This window comes from Hyperolius riggenbachi, chromosome 12 (assembly GCF_040937935.1).
Source record: "Hyperolius riggenbachi isolate aHypRig1 chromosome 12, aHypRig1.pri, whole genome shotgun sequence".
Classification (NCBI taxonomy): Eukaryota; Metazoa; Chordata; class Amphibia; order Anura; family Hyperoliidae; genus Hyperolius; species Hyperolius riggenbachi.
In genome coordinates this window covers 151716328-151736139 of record NC_090657.1, presented here as the reverse complement: position 1 = coordinate 151736139, position 19812 = coordinate 151716328, and the positions used below count along the sequence as shown (strand labels likewise).

Genomic DNA, 19812 nt, shown 5'->3' with positions numbered 1-19812 from the left:
AAACATATCACACTATTGGGCTCCCGTTTTTGTATCCTGTGTATTTTCCTACAAGGTGTCAAGGCACCTCCTCCTCACTACGTCCTACGAATACGCAATACGAGGAAATCTCTACTTCGCCTGCGCAGGACGCTCCCAGCAATGGGAAAGGGAAAGAGGACGCACGCAGCCAAGGCTGCGCAGGAACAGTGGACGGTGATCTGCAACTCAAAGTGAGCCACGGCGTGGGACCAGAGGATAGTTCCACTATGGCGCGGACACAGGACGGATGCAGGGGGCAGTGAAAAGCCCCAGGTAAGTGAATCTATTTTTTTTCTACGTATCTTCAGGTCCGCTTTAAGTATAACAAATTTGCTCAGTTTAACTTACCTAGGGCTTCCTCTAACCCCCTGCAGTCTACTGGTCCCTTGCTATTTTTCTGCTCCCGTCCCTTCAGCAGCTGTGTCCCTTCGAAAGCTGATCGACTGAGCCAGTCGCCAGCTACTGTTCTCAGGCCTCCTCGATCACACTAAAGAAGCAGGGAGCATTTGGCGCATACGCAGTTGTAATTTTTACAAGCTGCATTAAATGCAGAACGCTGCCAGCCACGGAAGCATGAATAAAGACGCTGCACATGCAGCTTTCAGAGGGACACAGCTGCTGAAAGGATTGGAATGGAATGACAGCGTGGGGCCAGAAAGACTACAGGGGCTAGAAGAAGTCCCAGGTTAGTTAAACTGGACAAATTTGTTTTACTTTAGATTTCCTTTAAGGCCCCATCCTCACATTCGTGCTGCGGGTAATAGAGGTGGCCACTGCAATGCACAACACTTGAATTGCTATGCGATTTTACCCGATATGGTTGTGATTTCCATTTATTATAATGAATGGATATCCCAATGCATTTGTGTATTTTTGTCAGAATGCATTCATTGCGATTGTGCCACAAAGCAAAATCGCTTCAAAAACGCAACTAATGCTTTCCTAGGGGGTCTCTGCATTTTCAGGAGCCATCTGCGAGTCTGTATAGCGTTAAAAGAAGAAAGAAGATATAACCTTACTTTTCCGCACAATGCTTGCGATTCCTTATTGCAAATCACTGGCTGAAAAAAAAAGCAAAAAAAAAAAGTAAAGTCCTAAAATCGAAATCGCAAGGGTTTTGTGCGCAATGTTTGTAGCTCCTCCCAGTGCTTGCCTGCACGCTACGGTTTTTTTAAAAGCGCTTTTCTAAAGCGCTTTTGCAGAGCGATTTTTTTTATTCACTCCTTGACGCAAGTCCGTAAGTGAACTCTTTGACCTGGAAAAGAATAAATACAATGTATTTATTCTTAAAATCGCAAACGCAATCGCCACACAAATCAATTTTGTGAGCATTTAGCGCTCTTCCTATACCTTCCATTAAACCAAATCGCTCCAAAAATGGTACAGGCACTGCTTTGCGCTCCGCAAACGCACTGATATGAACCTTCTAATAGAGATTCATTGCACAAGTGTTTTGTGGCCGATTTTGAAAATCGCCTGCGCTTAAAAAAAAGGCTGAAATCGCACCAAAATGTGAACCAGCTCTCAACGCCTTCATTTTATTCATCAAGTAAAAATGCATCATCTTCTCTTCCAGAGGGTCCTAGGCAGGAGCGGTGATCTCCAAGAAGACATGGGAAGCCTCTAGGAGCTAGAAACTTCCCTCTCCATAGATAAGTTGCTAACTATTTTATTTTAAAGAAAAGCGCTGCGACCCCCCTGAACAGCGGTGAGGTAAATATTTACCTATGGCGATCCGGCACAGTATCGGCTCTTCATTTGGGTTAAGGCAGAAATAGCCGAGCCCTATTGTCCTTTGCTATTGTCCTTTGCGCCTGCGCAGTAGAGCGTATCGATCGAGCTCTTGTATTTCCGCCTTAGCCTGAACGAAGAACCGCTACTGCACCTGCGCAGGATCGCGGTAGGCAAATATTGGCCGCCTGCGCAGTCATTGTCAGGCTCTGTCGAGGAAGTTTTGGGGCAGCCAGCGCTGGATTCCCCAAGGCTACAGAGGACGGGGAAGCCTTATTTGGACCCTGAGGCTTTCCTCTCCCAAGGTAAGTATCTCCCAGAGGGAGATTTTTTTTTTATTACAGGTTCTCTTTAATCCATCTCATATTCTCTTTAATACTTCTTTTACTGCAGTGCTTATTACCTGTATCTCGGCCAGGGCACTATCTGCATAGAGTATGTTTGTTCACCCCGTGTCTGTGTGGGTTTCCTCTGGGCACTGCAGTTTCCTCCCACATTCCAAAAACATACGGATAAGTTAATTGGCTTCCCCTAAATTGGCCCTAGACTACGATACATACACTACACAAAACATAGTACATAGACATATGACCATAATCAGGATTAGATTGTAAGCCCATCTGAGGGACAGTTAAGTGGCAAGACGATATACTCTGTACAGCGCTGCAGAAGATGTCGGTGCTATATAAATTCTAAATAATAATTTTAAAAGTATTGTATTGTGTTAGCTGTCACCTCGTTTATTAACGTTTGTAACCTTATTTATTGCCCAGCGCTGCATCATATGTTCACTCTAATAAATAATAATAAATTATTTTTTAAAACACAGTGCTGAACTTCATTGATGTGCTTCTTCTGAGTCCCACTAATGCATGAGTGACGTTCCTCACACATTTATTGTTCCACACAATGCAATGCAACTGAGTGAGCAGCACCAGGAACAAACATTTTGATGTCAATTTGAGTGCTGCCCTCCCCTGATTTGCTTCCTACTTCCTGGGCTCAGACAGGAAAAGGAAGGAATATGCATACTGGAATGATAAGACCTGGATAAAGAGCACAGATTGTGAGTACAACTTTCACAGGGAGGGAGGGGGAAGCAGAGTGTAGAGTTAGAAAGGCTGGTGTGTATAGTATATATGCTGCTATAGAGGAGAAGTGTATGTAAACAAAGTCTTTAAACTTTATGGAAGGGGGACATTGTACATTCGGAACTCACTTATCCTGTCATGAAAGTAACTTGGAAGCTGCCATTTCTAACCTGCTGGTACTTTACTGGCTGGAATGCCCTATTGGCCTTGTTTCAGTGGAGTTCAAAAGAAGTTGTAATGACAAATACAATTTCTCCAATTGTCCAACTGTGCAGTGTTGCCATGGTTATGCATGGCCAAAACCATGCATCATGAAGGGGTAGCTTGTCAGACAAGAAATATTGTTCATTTAGGAAATTAAAGATCTTGTAGAGAGAAAAAATATCCATTAAATATTTTTATACCTCTGAGAGACGTCACAGCGCTGATACCCCCCTCAGGATCATCCTCATAGTCTCGGTCCCTCACAGAAAGCTATGATGCAGCTCTCATAGATGGATGTCAGTCATTTTAAATTATGAAGAATAAATGAGTGAACTATAATACCTTTATTGTGATTTAGGCTGCTTACACACCAAGACGTTACAGGCGCACGTTAGTGCGCCTGTAACGCTCCCCCAACGCACAGCAATGTAACACAAGTGGGCTGTTCACACAGCCCACGTTGCGTTACATGTAACGCTGCACGTTCTGTGCAAAGTGCAGCATGCTACGGCGTTGGAGCGGCTATAGCCGCGTTAGACTGTTTGCACATGCGCAGTGGGGGGCGGAGAGGAGGCGGGGAGAGCCAGCTACAGTAGCCGCGCACATGGCTACTTAATATTCACTGCACTGGCGGGCGCTGATTGGCCGGCGGGACCACGTGATGCGGAGTGTCTCGCTCCGCATCACGTGGTCCTGCTGGCCAATCAGCGCCACTCTGGGAGACATTATAGGACTCGAGCCGCCTAACGCGGCTCACTCTACAGTCGGCTCTTGCAGCACCATACGTTGTGTTAGGTGCACGTTATACGACCTTAACGTGGCACCTAATGCAACGTCTTGGTGTGCAAGAAGCCTAATGCTACGTACACACATGCGGCAACGATCGTTCGTTGAGAACGACGAACGAGCTTTTAATTGATGAAAGAACGACCTGAGTAAAGTTAGTTTTTAAATGTGTGTAACGATCTGATCGTTAGAACAAACGTTACATCAGGTAAAGCAACTATTGCGCCTGCGCATAAAAATGAGAAGTTTCAGGGAGAAATAGTGAAATGCGCATGTCAAGCCTAGTAGGAACGACCGTTTCCAACGATGTACTACTTTTGCAAACGATCGTCGTTGGTTAAAATCCGCCGAGACAGAACTTTCTTTTGTAGCGATTTGGCTCGTTCGTCGTTTGCCTTAATAGTCGGTGGTTCGTTTTTTGTAACGATCGTCGTTGGTAAAGATCGGGGAACGATCGTTACAAACGACTATAGTCGCATGTGTGTACGCACCTTTAGGCTGCCTTATCACTGTGATTTTCAGACACGTTTTTGTGTATCAGAATGTGATTTTTCTGTGCCTATCAAGGAAGTTGATTGACATGATAATCGATCTATGAGCCCTTTTTCACTGCAAATCATGATTGCAATTGTACTTCTATCTTGATTGTGATTTGCAGTCATTTAAATTTTGCAAGCATTGTGATTTTTAGTGCAATTGGGTGTTGTGCAATTGCATTTTTGAGAAACCAGGGGGTGGGGCTTGAGACCGCATTGGGAAATCGTGCGGAAATTGCACTTGGTAAGCTATTTTGGTGCTAGTCTACTTTAGGGGACCCAGCAGGATACTTCATAGGGAACAGTTCTTCATCACAGTACCCTCTTAGGCCTGGAACCCACTGAAAACCGCAAACGCAAAACGCAACCGCTAGCGTTTTGTCTGAGCGGTTTGCAAGCGGATTCATGCGCGTTTTGGGTTGTGTTTTGCAACATTGTATTTTTTTCCCCAGCGGGTGCCTAGCGTTTTGCGTTTTGCGTTTTTATCCTGATTGGTCCTGTGAATTATTTTTCATTTTGTTACAGTGTGCTGAACCGCAAAACGCTAGCAGAACCGCTCAGTTTAGGTTTTGCTGAGCGTTTCTGCTAGCGTTTCAATACTTTACATTGAAGCGCTAACGTTTCCAAAATGCTGCATGTCCTGCGTTTGCGTTTCTGGGAAACGCAAACGCTCCTGTGGAAGTTGCCCCATCCATTAACATCAGCTGAGCGTTTTGGCAAAACGCTAGCGTATCGCAGCGCTGCCAAAATGCTCAAAAAAACGCTCTTGTGGGTTCCAGCCCTTACAGCACAAAGTATTGTACCTATCAGGTTTCCTGCTGGGTCCCCTAAAGTAGACTAGCGCCGCTATTTTTGTGCACTCCCATTAAATATACCTAAGTGCAATAACACGTAAAGTGCAATTGGGCTATGGTAAAAATCGTATCGCAGTAGTAGAAAAGCAGCAATTTGATGCTATGTTAATATAGAAACATATGTGATTTAAACATCGAATGCAAAAATGAATCAAAATGCTGCCGGTGGAAAAGGACTTAAAAAAAACTGATGTGACTTTCGCATAAAAAAATGTGTTTTTTCCTCTGCATTTCCATTGATTTCCATTATACACAAATCGCATAGATGTAGGCTGATATTTCCTCACTGCCAGAACGTTAACATCTAATAAAGGCGCCAGTTAATTTGGGCATGAGTATTGTCGATGGCAGAGTACCAGTAATGTTACCGATATAAAGATATCAACTTCCCTAACCTAAACCTCATATAAACCCTCCCCTAGCTATACCTAACTCTTACTGCCCCTGCCTAAAGGTGGCCATACACTATACAATCAAATCTATTGTTTTTCCCCATTTTCCAATAAACACAATCGATTTTATAAGAAATCAAAAAAGAAATGTTTGCTTTAATCAAGAGAAAACAATAGATTTTTTTTTTTAATAAGAATCTGATCAGAGGTGTTGGAAAAATCAGACAAAAAAAAAATAAAAAAACGGAAAGTTTTATTCTATCACTAATATTTTCAGAAAAATCAATCATAAGTGTATGGTATTTTGGATAGATTTTTCTGATTATTCAATCAAGCAGGAAAAACTGATCCGATTTCTTTGGTTGAGTAAAAACGAAAACAATCTAATCGTGTATGGCCACTTTTAACACTAACTCCTTACCACCTAAGCCCAACATTAACCCTGCTTCTCCCCCATCTACGTCTGCTTAGCAGTGATTTTTTGGGGGGCCACAAAATTTCCAAAATATCCATGAAACTTTATTGATTGCACTGGGCAGAGCCTGTACTTTGCTACAGCTCTCTGGGTTACAGCCCCCTGAGCATTCTCGCAAATATGTGGGCACCTGTGGGTCTGACTGGAGAAGATGATAGAAGGCGGAAGACCTGGGAGAAGCCCCCTGAATATTTGTAATACTTGTCTCCAATCGCAGCAGCCACCCTCTACAATGTTAACCGTTCTAATTTTCAGAATAGTATGAACATATTGATTATTATAACCTATCCAAAACCTAAAAGTTGTAGAGGGTGCTGTCATGGGAGCAGAAAAAAATGGCGCAGCACTTACGCCTATAAAAATGGCGCCACCACAGGCGACATTAGTACAAGCGGCAAGAACGTTAAATTATGGCACCCGCTATTTATCAGACAGCATGCTAATTGTGGCCTGTACTACTGTCTCCTATGGGGGCAGTGAGTCAGGTACAGGCAGGGGAGTTAGGAAGCGCAGCGGCGGTGAGGTGGTCCAGGATTAGGGCCCGTTTCCACTGTACGCGGTGCGATGTGGCTACATAGCCGCATCGCACTGCGGCTGAACTGAAACCATTGCATGGCAATGGAACAGTTTCCATTGCGTGCTGGTTGTGCGGAGCAATCTGGGAATCTGCAGCATGCTGCAGTTTCTTGCACGGCTGCATCCACCCCCCCCTCCCCTCCCCCCCCCTTCCCCTCCATACACTTTCACATCATGGGATGCGTGTGTGAGTAGGCAGAGGTGTTTATATACATTACCTGCTCCTGGGTGATTGTATCTTCTCCACTTCCTGGTTAGTTTGAAACTGTCCTGCAGCCAGCCAATCACCATGCAGCTTCAGCCCCCACATGGTGATTGGTTGGCTGCAGGATCCCTGCAAACTAACAGGAAGTGGAGGAAATGTGTTCGCCGGGACCAGGTAATGTATGAGAGATGCCGGCAATGACATCTTGTTACGAAGGTTATTTAACGTTTCAGGACATTTCTGAAACATTAAATAACCTTAGTACTATAGCAAGATGTCATTATCGGCATCACCCTGCACCATTTTTTGTGCACCTTTTCTAAATGTACGCGCTGTGATTGGAGAACTGTTGAAACAGCAACCAATCATGTTAGCGGAATTGCCTTCCCGCTGGGTCACATCAAGTAGACTAGAGTTGTGATTTCACTTTCTAGCGTTTCTATACTTCAAACACAATTGCTTTTTCGATTTTAAGAGAAAAAAAAAATCCTGTAATGTGATGGTACATACTCAGTGTTTTTTTGAATTGCCAGTGATCAGGACATTTCTGAAAAGTGTTAACAGCCCCTAAGCACAGCTACTACTGTACATACTGCCAGTGGCGCTAGTCTAGTTTAGGGGACCCAGCTGAAAACGTCATAGGCAGTTCTCCAATCACAGCACCTGCTACAGTACGAAGCGTTGTGATTGGCCAAATAGTGTAGGCATCAGGACCTGGATTTCTGGAAAGGGCACAAAGGCCCGGATTTTGGGTGGCTGCAGCCCAAGGGGCTTCTGCTGGACATGAAAGAGGGTTTATACTGTATATGAAAGGGTAGGCTGAAAATGGGAAGCAACACATGAAAAAGGAAACAGATACTCAAGGGAGCGGCCCATGAAAGAGGGGCTCCATATATGGATGTTACACATGGAAGAAGGGGTTGCACATGGAATGGAGGGGAACTGCGGCACAGAAAAAGGGGAGCCACAACATACTTGGCCTAGGGGCTCAAAAAGTATAAATCCGGCCTTGGTGGGTGTATTATTACTACAACCTACTACAATCTAAAATCTAGCAGTTCAAGAGGGTGCCGGCTACCCAATCACATTACCTAAATTTCCCTATGAGATTTCCCGCTGTTGGTCCCCTAAACTAGACTACCTCCCTGCAAGTGACACATCAAGCGTACACTTGTGATCTTACATTTAATTACACATATTTTCACTTCAAGAGGAACTGTCGCTAAAATCTTAAAATTGAAAACACATACAAATAAGAAGTACGTTTCTTCCTGAGTAAAAAGAGCCATAAATTACTTCTCTCCTATGTTGCTGTCACTTATAGTAAGTAGCAGAAATCTGACATTACCTACAGGTTTTGGGGTAGTCCATCTCTCCATAGGGGATTCTCAGCATGGCCTTTATTCTTTATACATACACTCCCTGAAAATGATTCATACAAAGATGCTTGCCACCCTCCGTGCTCGCTGCACACATTTTTGGCAGTTGGACAGAGCAACTGCCATTCACTAAGTGCATTTTAAAAATAAATCAATCCATGTGAACCCCCAATGAGGAGATGGGTTAGTCCAAAACCTGTCAGATTTCTACTACATACTGTAAGTGACAGCAACATAGGAGAAAAGTAATGTATGGCTCATTTTACTTTGGAAGAAACCTACTTCCTAATTGTATATGTTTACATATATTTTAAATTTGAAGATTTTTGCTACAGAGGTCCTTTCACAACTACCAGAATTAGCGGGGCTGCATTGGAATTTTGCACAGTTAAATAACTGGCTTGATTGATTCGTTAATGAATCATTCATCAGTGCATCTGATTAGCCTTGTGTAGAGTTGCAGTTCAGCCCTCTGCATATCCACTTCCCATAGATCAAAAAAAGAAAAAGTACAGGAAAGTTGAATCCCTTACAAAAGACATGGAATTAAAATCAGTAACACAAATACACTGCTTTATTGATCAGGACCACATTAAAGCACACTGAAGTGTAAATACACTATACTATAAAACAATCTAGTATAAAGCACTGCATAAAGTACACTACACTATAAAGCAGTCTAGTGTGGTAGCTGCTCTGAAACCGAGAAGTGGTCGGAAACTGCTACATAAACACAAATTTCTCAACTTTCCTCAAACTTTGACACACCAGACTAGCACCATGCTTCTATAGAAATCTCTCTGCACTATATCAACTGGTGATCTGTAAGACATTCTTTGTATAAACTGTACATTTGTACCTTGTAGGTAGCCTGGGCTTCCCTTACCTGTATGCCTGCGTGCCTCTCTTCCTCAGTGCTGAGGGACAGTGGGTGTGACAGGTGTGAGATCACTACAGGCAGGTAAAGGGAGGGGACCCAGGAAGGTGCAAAGTATAAGGGCTCGGAGCATACATACATACCAAAGGTAAGCTGCCAAATGCAAGGGGTTAGGGTGCGCCAGTGGGGATGAAGGGTCATTCCACTGTAGTCTTTTTCATGCTGGGCTGCTTTGCGCAGAGGGGGTAATTAGGTTGGACGAAATCCCAAAGAAATGTTATTTTATTGACTCACTTCAGAAATCCTGTGTGTGTCTCTGAGGATGTTCAGAGTAATCCCCTCCCGGAGACATGTGCCTTCCCACAACCATAGCATTCCTGCATAGGAGGCAGCTGAATACTGTGTGCTCATCTCCCCCTGAATCATGTTTGCCAGTTGCTGTTAAGGGGCCCATAACACTGGTCGATTTCAGCCTTTGATCGATTGGTCGATCAATCGATCGATTTGCGGCTGACTTCGATCAGTTTGATCTATCTGACAGGATGGAAGATCTAGGTCGATCTGCTGCCAGCCCATAGAGTTGCATTGGATCTAATGGTCCAATAAAGCATCGATTTCCTATAGATTTCATTCTGAAATCTATTGGAAATCTGTTCCTAGTGTGTGGCACACATCATATAGATTCCTGTCAGATTTGACTTGACAGACATCTGACAGAAATCTATCTGATGGTCGAATATGCTGTAAATTTATAAGTGTATGGCCATCATTAGGGCCCATTCACACTGGGGCGCTTTGCAGGCATTTTCAAACGCATTGCTGATGGTGGCCACGCTCCTTTTCTTGCACCAGCGCGGCCATGCTGCACCAGCATAAGCCTCCTTGTGTATGAGTGGCTCCGGCTTGCTGCGCAGGCACAGCCACACTTGCACAGGTGCAGTACAGCAGCGCTTGTGCCTGAAGTGGAGCTCGACCACAATGTTTATTTAGACAATTGCTTGTAGGAGCTCTTCAAGGGGTGTGTTTATTGATAATGGCAGTTGTTGTTTTTTTCTTGTCAGCCAGTAGTAAAGATGATTACCTGAAGGCTCAAGATGGATTAAACAACATGAACAAATTAAGGCGCGTACACACGCCGTATTGTTACAAACGACGTGTCTGTCAGACCCTCTCGTGGGGCGGTCTTTCTGCCGACAGTAGTGAGTGACTACAGGCTATCGGCAGACTGATAACAGTCTTATCAGTCTGACAGACACGTCGTTCGTAACAATACGGCGTGTGTACGCGCCTTTACACAGCGATTATTCATTATTTTGAGATCTATCTTCTATTTTTTTACTTTTCACTTTTCACTTTGTAATGTATTGATCCCCCCATTACTATCACGGCTATAGAGATTCTGCTGCGTGCTGCAGAAATCTGCAGTATGCCTTTCAGATTCACACCGTAGTACCATTTGGACAGCACACCATTAAAGTGATAGTGATAGTCAGCGTTTCCCCGCCCCTCTCGTATCTGAGCAAGCGCTGCAGATTTGGCTCAGTGGAAATAGGATCTAATGCTGGGCATACACGGCTCGATTTCGCCACTCGATTCCGCAGGCGATTCTCTTATCTTCCGCTCGTTTTTCTTATCTTTTTCTATTGTCCTCAATGCGGAATCAAGCGCAGAAACGATCGGGCGTGAGATCAGACATGTCGGAAATGATCTATCGAGCCATCTAAATGGCTCAGAATGGAGCTGTGTATTCCCAGCATAAGGCACAGACACTGAAATAGTTTTCTCCCAGTCCTCTGTAGGAAGTCAGCGATAAAGCTGTTTGTATCTGTGTGGAGGCTGCTTGAGTAGCAAAGTCAAATTAATCACTTCTGAAGTATTTTTAGGGCTTGTTCACATTAGGGGCGATTTCTTTTTTTTTTTTTTTTTTTAAGCGCTGGTGATTTAAAAAAATCTCCTTAAGGGCCCTTTTCCACTAGCAATTGCTGAATCGCAAAATGCAGGAAAGTTCCGGCGATTGCATTCACGATTACGATTTTGCTATGCTGTAGTGTGCTTAGCAAAATCGCGGCAAATATCGCTCTGCAGCGCGATCGCGTTTGAGGCAAAAACTAATCGCGGTAGTGGAAATAACCTAACCGCGATTCCTATGTTATTTAGCAAACCGTAGCGATTCGAAAAATCACTAGCGGTTTGTGATTTTGCGACTCAGCATCGCAAACGGCGCTAGTGGAAAAGGGCCCTAAAAGCGTTTGTGTAATGTGTGCTTACGTGAGTGTTCTCACATAAGCGATGAGCTTTCTATCCAAACGCAAACGTGGCTTCTGCACTATTTTCAGAGCATTTGCGATTCAGTAGAAAGTATAGGTGCTTGAAAAAGCGCTTTGAAAAGCGATTTCCAGAGCGCTTTCAATGAATAAATACAGGTAGTCCTTGACTTACGAACGACCCGTGATACGAACGGCATGGCTTCTGTGTTTCCATGGGAACAAGTCAAAGATTTTTTTCAAATTGGACTTTTAATTTTTGAAAATCAATTTTAAAAAAATTCAAAGAAAAAATAGCTATAAACTTGTATAAGCAGGTACAGAGGCCAGAGGTGACACAGAGGGGGGCACAGAGGTGGTACAGGGGACAGAGATGGCAAAATGTTCCGACTTAAGAACAGATTCAGGTTAAGAACGAACCTACAGTCCCTGTACATTGTATTTATTCATTTCCAGGGCAAAGAGTTCACTTCCTGACTGATGTCAGAAAGTGAAAAAAACGAAAGCACTTAGAAAAATCACTCAATCGCTCAGCACTGGCGATTTATAATGTGATCTAGGCCTTTTAGTACTAATTTATCAAGAGTTTCTTGCTGCACAGACTCCCGGGCTACAGGCTGTGATCTTCACTGACAGCTCTATTTGTATAGAATGATGATTGGGGGTGGTCAATGAAATGCAAATAATTTTCAAGTTGAGGCAGGATTATGCAAATTTTGTATGCAGCTTGAAAATGAACCAATTGAATTTCAACTTGTTGAGGTTTGATTTGACCATTTTCTAGCTGCATATATTTGCATACAAAATCTTCATAATCCTGTCTCAACTCTGGATTATTGGCCTCCCATTGACAACCCCTAATGATGATCCAGAGCCAAGCAGCAGTAACTCCGCCCACAGTTAAAGGAGAACTCTACTTTTCTACTTTGTACTGCCATAGAGCTGCATGGGTGAGGTTAATGCAGGCCACATTCAACCAATAGGAGGCTGCTGATGGTGTGGGGCTTCCTTGTTATTAACCAAATATCAAAACATCTTCCGCAGCACTGTACAGAGTATTGTCTTGCCACATAACTGATCCTCAGAGGGGCTCACAATCCAATCCCTACCATAGTCATATGTGTATGCTTGTATCGTAGTCTAGGGCCAATTTTCAGGGAGAAGCCAATTAACTTATCTGTGTGTTTTTGGGGTGTGGGAGGAAACTGGTGTGCCCGGAGGAAACCCACGCAGACACAGGAGAACATACAAACTCCATGCAGATAGTGCCCTGGCTGGGATTGATTCAAACCAGGGACCCAGCACTGCAAGGCGAGAGCTTTGCTCTGTGACAGTTCCATAGATTTTTAATAGATTTTAGGCCTCTTGCACACTACATGCGATTCCGATCTGTGATTTTATATCCGATTCCAATTTTTAATCTGTACTGCATGCTGCGTTTTTTCTGCGTTTTTCTTCTTGTTTTGATAGCATCCAGGGAACGTCAGAAGCGCAAATCGGATTTTGCAGTGTGCAGGGGTCCTCAAGCTGTATTATATAAAAGGGAATACTGTATATAATATCCTGCACACAGATAAACAGTGGAATACATCAACACCCTCCAGATGGCTGGGTATCTCATGCCAGTGATAAGTCACCAGCTGTGCACTGTTACAAGTCATGTTACATAAGCTGGAAACGTGTGCTGTGTAGAACAAGCATGACCACTTATGATTTGTCAGTGGATTTGCCCCACGGCTAATCGCCATGCTACATTTCTGGTTTTCAGTGAAAAGCTGCAGTATGCGGTGTGTGCTGCTGCAAATGAAGCCAGGGAACCTCTGCCTCTTTATTGGTGTGGAATTACAGTTCGCAAGACTGCTGAACGAGTTTTTTAGGCTCATAGTCAGTTGACTGATTCAGCTACAATCTGCCCAACCTTATCTGCAGGGGAATAAGCTGCGACCCCAAGCATCAGTCTATCAATGAGGAGATGTTAGTAATCAAAAGGTAGCCAACTTGTGTGATCAAATACCCCATTTATGCTCCACATAGTGACCAGCCATGGCCAAAAACAACTACAAAGGGCGACTGTTAAGCCACATAGATGCGTACGAGGACTGTTGCCTGTCAGGATTCAGGATCGATCTCATGGGCGAGAGTTTGCGTTCCAATGCTGTACAGACCCATCACTAGCGTGCAGGCTAGTCATGTGCCTGCTACTATGGACTGATGCTTGGTGCATGATGGAGCTGCTTGTCGTGGACGGGGTGAGGTGGGGAGAACAATTTGAAGATATTCAGTATGCCGAATCTTTAGGTAACACAAACACAGAGGGGCCTTGTACACTTGCTAGGCTCTCGACCAAGGCGTCTTGTGATAGCAGGAAATTTGGTTGCGTCGCCATTGGCACCCACTGATATAGAGGTACTGAGGGGAAATTTGGGTCGATCAATAGCAGGCACAGGGTTCACTGCCCAAATTACCCCTCAATGCTGCTATTTCAATGGGCGCCTAAGATGGCACCTGCAAAATTAGGTTTTTGAATTTAATTTATGTTTTGAATTTTTTTTTGGGTGGGGGGGGGGGGGGGGTGGCTGGCTAGGTTAGGCATGGGGGAGCTGGTTAAGGTTAGGCATCAGGTGGGGTGTTTGGAGGGGGGGGACTTTAGACTTAGGCGTCAGGAAGGGTGTATGTGCAAGGAGGGGGGTATGGGAGAGGAATATTTTATGATCCTACGTTTACACTTTAATTGTAGAATATTGGTAAATTTACAGCTATTCTAATATTGGCCTTCCTGGGCACCCTTTTGGTATGTATGCGTTCTATTCTAATCTATTGTGTGTACACAGCTTTACTATGTGTTTCAGAGCTGGCTCTAGTCATGTGGGTCTTGAACCTGGTACCACACCAAGTCAGCAGTTGTGGGTGGGTGGATGGGGCTCCTGTTTCTCCTTCTCTGATTATATGCCAGCCTGTGTACTGTGGATTGTGTGTGTGTGTTTGGGAGGGGGGTGGGGGGTGGGGGGGTAAATACAAAGGTAAATACAAAAAAGTACCTAGCACAGGGGTGCCTATTAGATTGTGATCTACCAGTAGATTGCAAAGGACTTTGGGGAGATCCCACACCGCCGCTTGAGTGAGGTACTCACTGTACTCTGACTCACTGTACCACTCACCCTCAGCTACTCCATTCCTCCTCAGTCAGGGCAGCAGTGCCACCTCCTCCCTTCAGCTGTGCAAGCCAAATGAAACACTGCTGCTCTCCTGCCTCCCCCCTCCCCCCTCCTCACTCACTGTCACACAGCACAACAAGCTGCTTTCCCCCAATGATGACTTGTTCACCTCGCTCTCCTCTCGCTTCTCCTCCTACTCTGACGGTATGCTGTAAGTGTAAACACTGTTCAAACATGCTGCCCCTGCAATTTCTGCGCCTGATGCAAATGTTTCACCTTGCTTCATAACAGAACCAGCCCCGGCTACTGCTTATTACAATTTTGCCAGACACTTGGCATGATATTGTAAGCATAATATTGTAACTCTATGTGGTCAAATACTGTTCTATTTGGCTTGCTGAGGAGGACTCTATAATATGCCTATGGGCAGCACAGTAGCACTCTCGCTTTGCAGCACTGGATTCCCGGTTCAAATAACAGCCAGGGCACTATCTGCAAGGGGTTTGTGTGCTCTCCCCATGTCTTTGGGCCACCGTACACATATTAGAGTCTAGGTAGAGATTCTTCTAGCATTTGTACATGGTAACTCTGGTTAACCCAGCATATGGTATGGGCAGGGAGGTATAAGTAGATACTGTATTTACGATGTCTTCCATTCCTCTCTGTTACTCACAGGTCTCCTGCACGAATCCCCGCTCAGCTCCTTGATCCAGGCGACTCAGGACTGAATATACTGCACCACTCATGCGCCGTATGTCCTTTCTGCTCCCCTGTGCCCGCGTTCAGTGATGTAACAGAGGTATGTGTGCTCCATTGTACTGCAGTACATGCTGTGGAGACGTACTGGCCGGGACGCAGGAGCAGGGGGAGCGAGCGCGCCTGTCTGTTACATCACTGAACGCAGGTACAGGGGAGCAGAAAGGACATACTGCGCATGCGCGGTGCAGTATGTTCAGTCCTGAGTCATCTGGATCGGCAAGCTGAACGGGGATTCGTGCTGGAGTGAGTGACAGTGAGGAACGGAAGTCGCGGTAAGTATCTATTTATACCTTATGCGTTAGAGCGGCTTTGCCGCATTAGCCTGCTTGCACAGGCGCAGTGATTAGCTACATGGCTAATTAATATTCACTGCACTGTGCTGACGTCACTGGCGGGACCACGTGATGCGGAGTGTTCCGCTCACGTGGTCTCCACCAGCGCATGCGTACTATAGTACGCATCACTTAACACGGCTCTTTGCTAACGTCCTCTGCCACCACCACCATGCGTTGCGTTAGGTGCATGTTATGCGACCTTAACGTAGCACCTAACGCAACGTCTTAGTGTGTAAGTAGCCTCAGTCTGGCTTTGCTCAGGAATCATTATAGCAGATCCAGAAGGGGGCAGGCTTGGGCTTGAAAAGACATCAGAGAAGACAGACTGTCAGCTATAATGATTTCTGAGCAAAGCCAGACTGAATGCTTAGTTGGGGATTTTATCAGGGCTGATAACAAGCAGGCTTAACAGTGAAGAATGAAACAGAGAGCAGGGTAGGTGTTTCTCTAATGTTCCCACTGATATATATGGTAAAATACATGAGGGTGCTTCATCTCTGGTTCCCTTTACAGTGAAGGGGTTTCATGCAGCAGATTATCATACTATGCAAACACCTATATCAGCTGGCTGCATATAACAGGGACTGATTGTGAGTCTGCAGGGTTATGTGCCGGATCAGTGAATAATGGCGCACAGTGCCTATGCATAAAAATGGCGCCGCATTAAAAAGATGTGCTTCTCCCTATTTATCGTTAGTACTGCATAATAATGGCGCACAGGGAAAAAAGAAGAAAAATGGCACACAGTAACGTTATTTATCAATAGCGCCGTTCATATGCCAAACAGCAGACGTTATTTAACTGCAAAACGATGAATGGATTTAATGTAGCACTGTCAAGGTTAGGGTTAGGCACCACCAGGGGGGTGGTTAGGGTTAGGCACCACCAGGGGGGTGGTTAGGGTTAGGCACCACCAGGGGGGTGGTTAGGGTTAGGCACCACCAGGGGGGTGGTTAGGGTTAGGCACCACCAGGGGGGTGGTTAGGGTTAGGCACCACCAGGGGGGGTCTTAGGGTTAGGGATAGGTACAGAGAGGGTTCTGTGTGTTAACGCTAATTTTCAATAAAATAAACAGAGCTAAATAACAATAAGGCTTTAACGTTAAAGGACTTACGAGGCCAAGTACAGTAAAAAAATATAAAAAAAGTTAACTACCTGGATCAGCTTGTAAGGCACGGAGGACGCCGTCCGCGCCCTCCGTGCCGTTCCGCCTGGTCCCCGCCGCAGAACAGCTCCCCGAACGGTCCCCGACCGCGTGGCCCGGGTCGGGCTCCCCAGCCTGTACCAAGATCGCCGCCAGAGCTGCCCGCAGCTGCGCAGTCCGCATAGCCGCGAGTGCGGCTGTGCAGCTCTAAAGCCAACCCCCCGATCACGTAACAGTAGCGTGGATCGGGGGGTTGGCCTTAGAGCTGCGCAGCCGCACTCGCGGCTATGCAGACTGCGCAGCCGCGGGCAGCTCCGGCGGCCATCTTGGTACAGGCTGGGGAGCCCGACCCGGGCCGCGCGGTCGGGGACCGTTCGGGGGGCTGTTCGGCGGTGGGGACCAGGCGGAACGGCACGGAGGGCGCGGACGGCGTCCTCCGTGCCTTACAAGCTGATCCAGGTAGCTAACTTTTTTTATTTTTTTTTTACTGTACTTGGCCTCGTAAGTCCTTTAAATAGCGATAAGCGACAAACGGATTAGCGGCAACACCGTGCACCATTATTCGCAGGCGCCATTTTCAGATGGATCCTTATGTACAGTGTGTGGAGCTGCTGGCTGGTCCTCTTGTATCAGGGACAGGCTCAGGCACACAGTGCACACTGGCCTGCCGGAATGTCTGGAATGTGGGGAGAGAGGGAGGTCAGGCAAGGGATCTGCGTGGCTCTCTTGTCATGTTTACAATAGATTACATTGTAGACTCTGAACTACAAAGGATGCTTTTCATGAAAAGTCCTTGTTTGATAATTAATCTAAAATAACCTTAAATATCATAATTTGGGGATCATTTGTTGCATACAATGTTAGATACTCTACAGAAGCCTACTGTATACGTGGGCGCTTTGCATTATCTCCAGTATTTATATAGTGCTGACATATTGTGCTTTTATACAGTACACAGACTCACTCATACCCACCCCTGTGTTTGAGGATGAGAATCACAGTGCTGTCTGTGGTGCACACACACTGCAGGTCTAATTAGGTCAGGTACTAATTAACTGCCATTGTTTCTCTGGAATGTGGGAGGAACCTGGAGCACCCATTACTGGAGCACCCACCTGAATACTGCCAAACACCACATCAGTACCATTTCATTACCAAAACAAGTGGAGTCGGGGGAGTTCACTGCTAGCGCCTCACAATGCGTTTTTGATGTGTTTCCGTACTTCCTCCTTCCAAAGCCAGAAGGAGGACGTATCGGAGTCCTGTGAAGCACAAGCAGTGAACTCCCCCTAACCCTGTCCACTTGTTCCTAAAGTGTGGTGTTCGACAGTATTCAGGTGGATTGGAAAACCAACTCTTATTATTAATACTAGTGAAGAGAGACTGCTCTCTTCACTAGTATTAATAATAATGCTATTTTCTCGATCACTTCCTGGAAGATTTGATCAGAATGACCTCATTTCAGTTGGTCCATTTTCAAGCTGCATAAATTTGCACAGTTTTGCATCAACTCATAATAATTTGTATCTCATTAACCATCCCTAGTGGCTAGCTAGAAACGTGGGTGCAATTCCCAGGTAGTACCGTATATGCATTGAGTTTGTATATTTCCCCTTGGGTTTGCATGGGTCTTCTGTGGACACCTTGGATTTGTCCTACATCTCTAAAAGCATATTACTATCGCCAAAAAAAGTTCATTTACTTTCAAAAGTACTCTCTGGACAACAGTTGCCCTGTCCAGCTGTCAAAATATTAACACATGAGTAAGCAGGCTGGCATCAACGGTTCTTTCTAGGGAGTGCTTTTAAATGGAAACTTTATGAATCCCCCATGAGGAGATGAACTAGTCAAAAACTTGTCGGTAAGGGCCCTTCTACACCGAAAATCGAGATCAGTTTCACAAACACGTGCAGCACTAATCCAGTATGTAGAATGCTGGAACTACCATGCAAAAACATCTCTTTATTTGTAATTGTAGAATTGAACTACCGATACTTCCAGATACGTGGTCTCTGGTCCCTTAAAGTGTACCTGAGATGGAATAAAGGAAAGAATCGATACTTACCTGGGGCTTCCTCCAGCCCCATGCACTCTGTTGCCTCCCTTGCCATCCTCCCGGTGGCTCTGTTCCTCTGTAATATCCCCCAGTAATAGGGCTTGAATCAAGCCGCTCTGCACAAGTGCGGTCCGGCTGCACTTGCACCCCTGGTGCCAGGAGTGGTCTGCTCCTGCACAGTACTATCTGCACAGGTTCAGAATGGTCCTGTGGATGGGGACAGAACTGCGGCACACATGCGGCTGGACCTTGCATGCGCAGAGTGGCCAGACTGGCGCAATTGAAGCCCTATTACCAGGGGCTATTGCAGAGGAGCAGAGCCACTGCTGAGAACGACAAGGGAGGCCACAGAGTTCATAGGGCTCACAGTGATCACAGGGTCAAGAGCCAATAAAATCTGCTCCTGACCAGTGGACGGCGCTCTGCTTTCATTCTGACAGGGCTGCAGTGATGTCAGAATGGTGAGAATGGCGAGAGCGATGGGTCTGTGCATAGAGACCTCCAAGACCCCCCCAACAGCAACAATATTGCCCTGAGAATATTGAAGGCATTGCACATTAGACTACAGAAATGTGCTTCTCTGCAGCACGGTCAGTGACATGAAACTGATGAACTCTACCGCTACAGAAAATGTGGCCTCAACATCAGTACCAGCTTTTCCTATTGGTCGTGCAAACCCTGTGCTCTGTCCTATCATCTCGTTTCATCCTTGTTTCTCTACATGAAGTGTCCATGATTGGCTATGCTCGGCACTTCCTTGTCCCCCTGCAGAGGTCAAAATGTGACGCAACAACAAAACACAAAAAAGAAAAGCATTAAACATTATGTAAACTAGCCGTCACATGCTGCTGGTTCAGACGCCTGTCAGAACCAGCCCTTAGGGCCCGTGTCCACAATGAAGTGATGCGAGTGCGGCTACCTCACAGCATCGCATCACTCCCACTGACGTTCGCATCACTTCCGCATCGGGAG

The 19812-nt window shown here is 45.5% G+C and overlaps 2 protein-coding genes across 7 annotated transcripts in view; one reads left to right on the top strand and one right to left on the bottom strand.

Annotated features, from left to right (window-relative positions):
• The window catches only part of LOC137541488 (myosin regulatory light chain 2, smooth muscle major isoform), a 183536-nt gene that overhangs the window by 46600 nt on the left and 117124 nt on the right, over nt 1-19812 (bottom strand). Inside the window, exon 1 of one of the 4 annotated variants that reach the window (XM_068262799.1) lies at nt 9137-9222. The exons of the other annotated variants lie outside the window; for them this stretch is intronic. The gene's annotated coding sequence lies outside the window, so the exon portion shown is untranslated. Of the gene's footprint in view, nt 1-9136; nt 9223-19812 lie in introns of those variants that run through there. 4 annotated transcript variants of the gene reach the window in all.
• The window catches only part of LOC137541486 (phosphatidate phosphatase LPIN3-like), a 138263-nt gene continuing 121185 nt past the window's right edge, over nt 2735-19812 (top strand). For 2 of the 3 annotated variants that reach the window (XM_068262792.1, XM_068262795.1), the window contains exon 1: nt 2735-2818. The gene's annotated coding sequence lies outside the window, so the exon portion shown is untranslated. Of the gene's footprint in view, nt 2819-9221; nt 9276-19812 lie in introns of those variants that run through there. The other variant, XM_068262794.1, reaches the window with a different exon arrangement.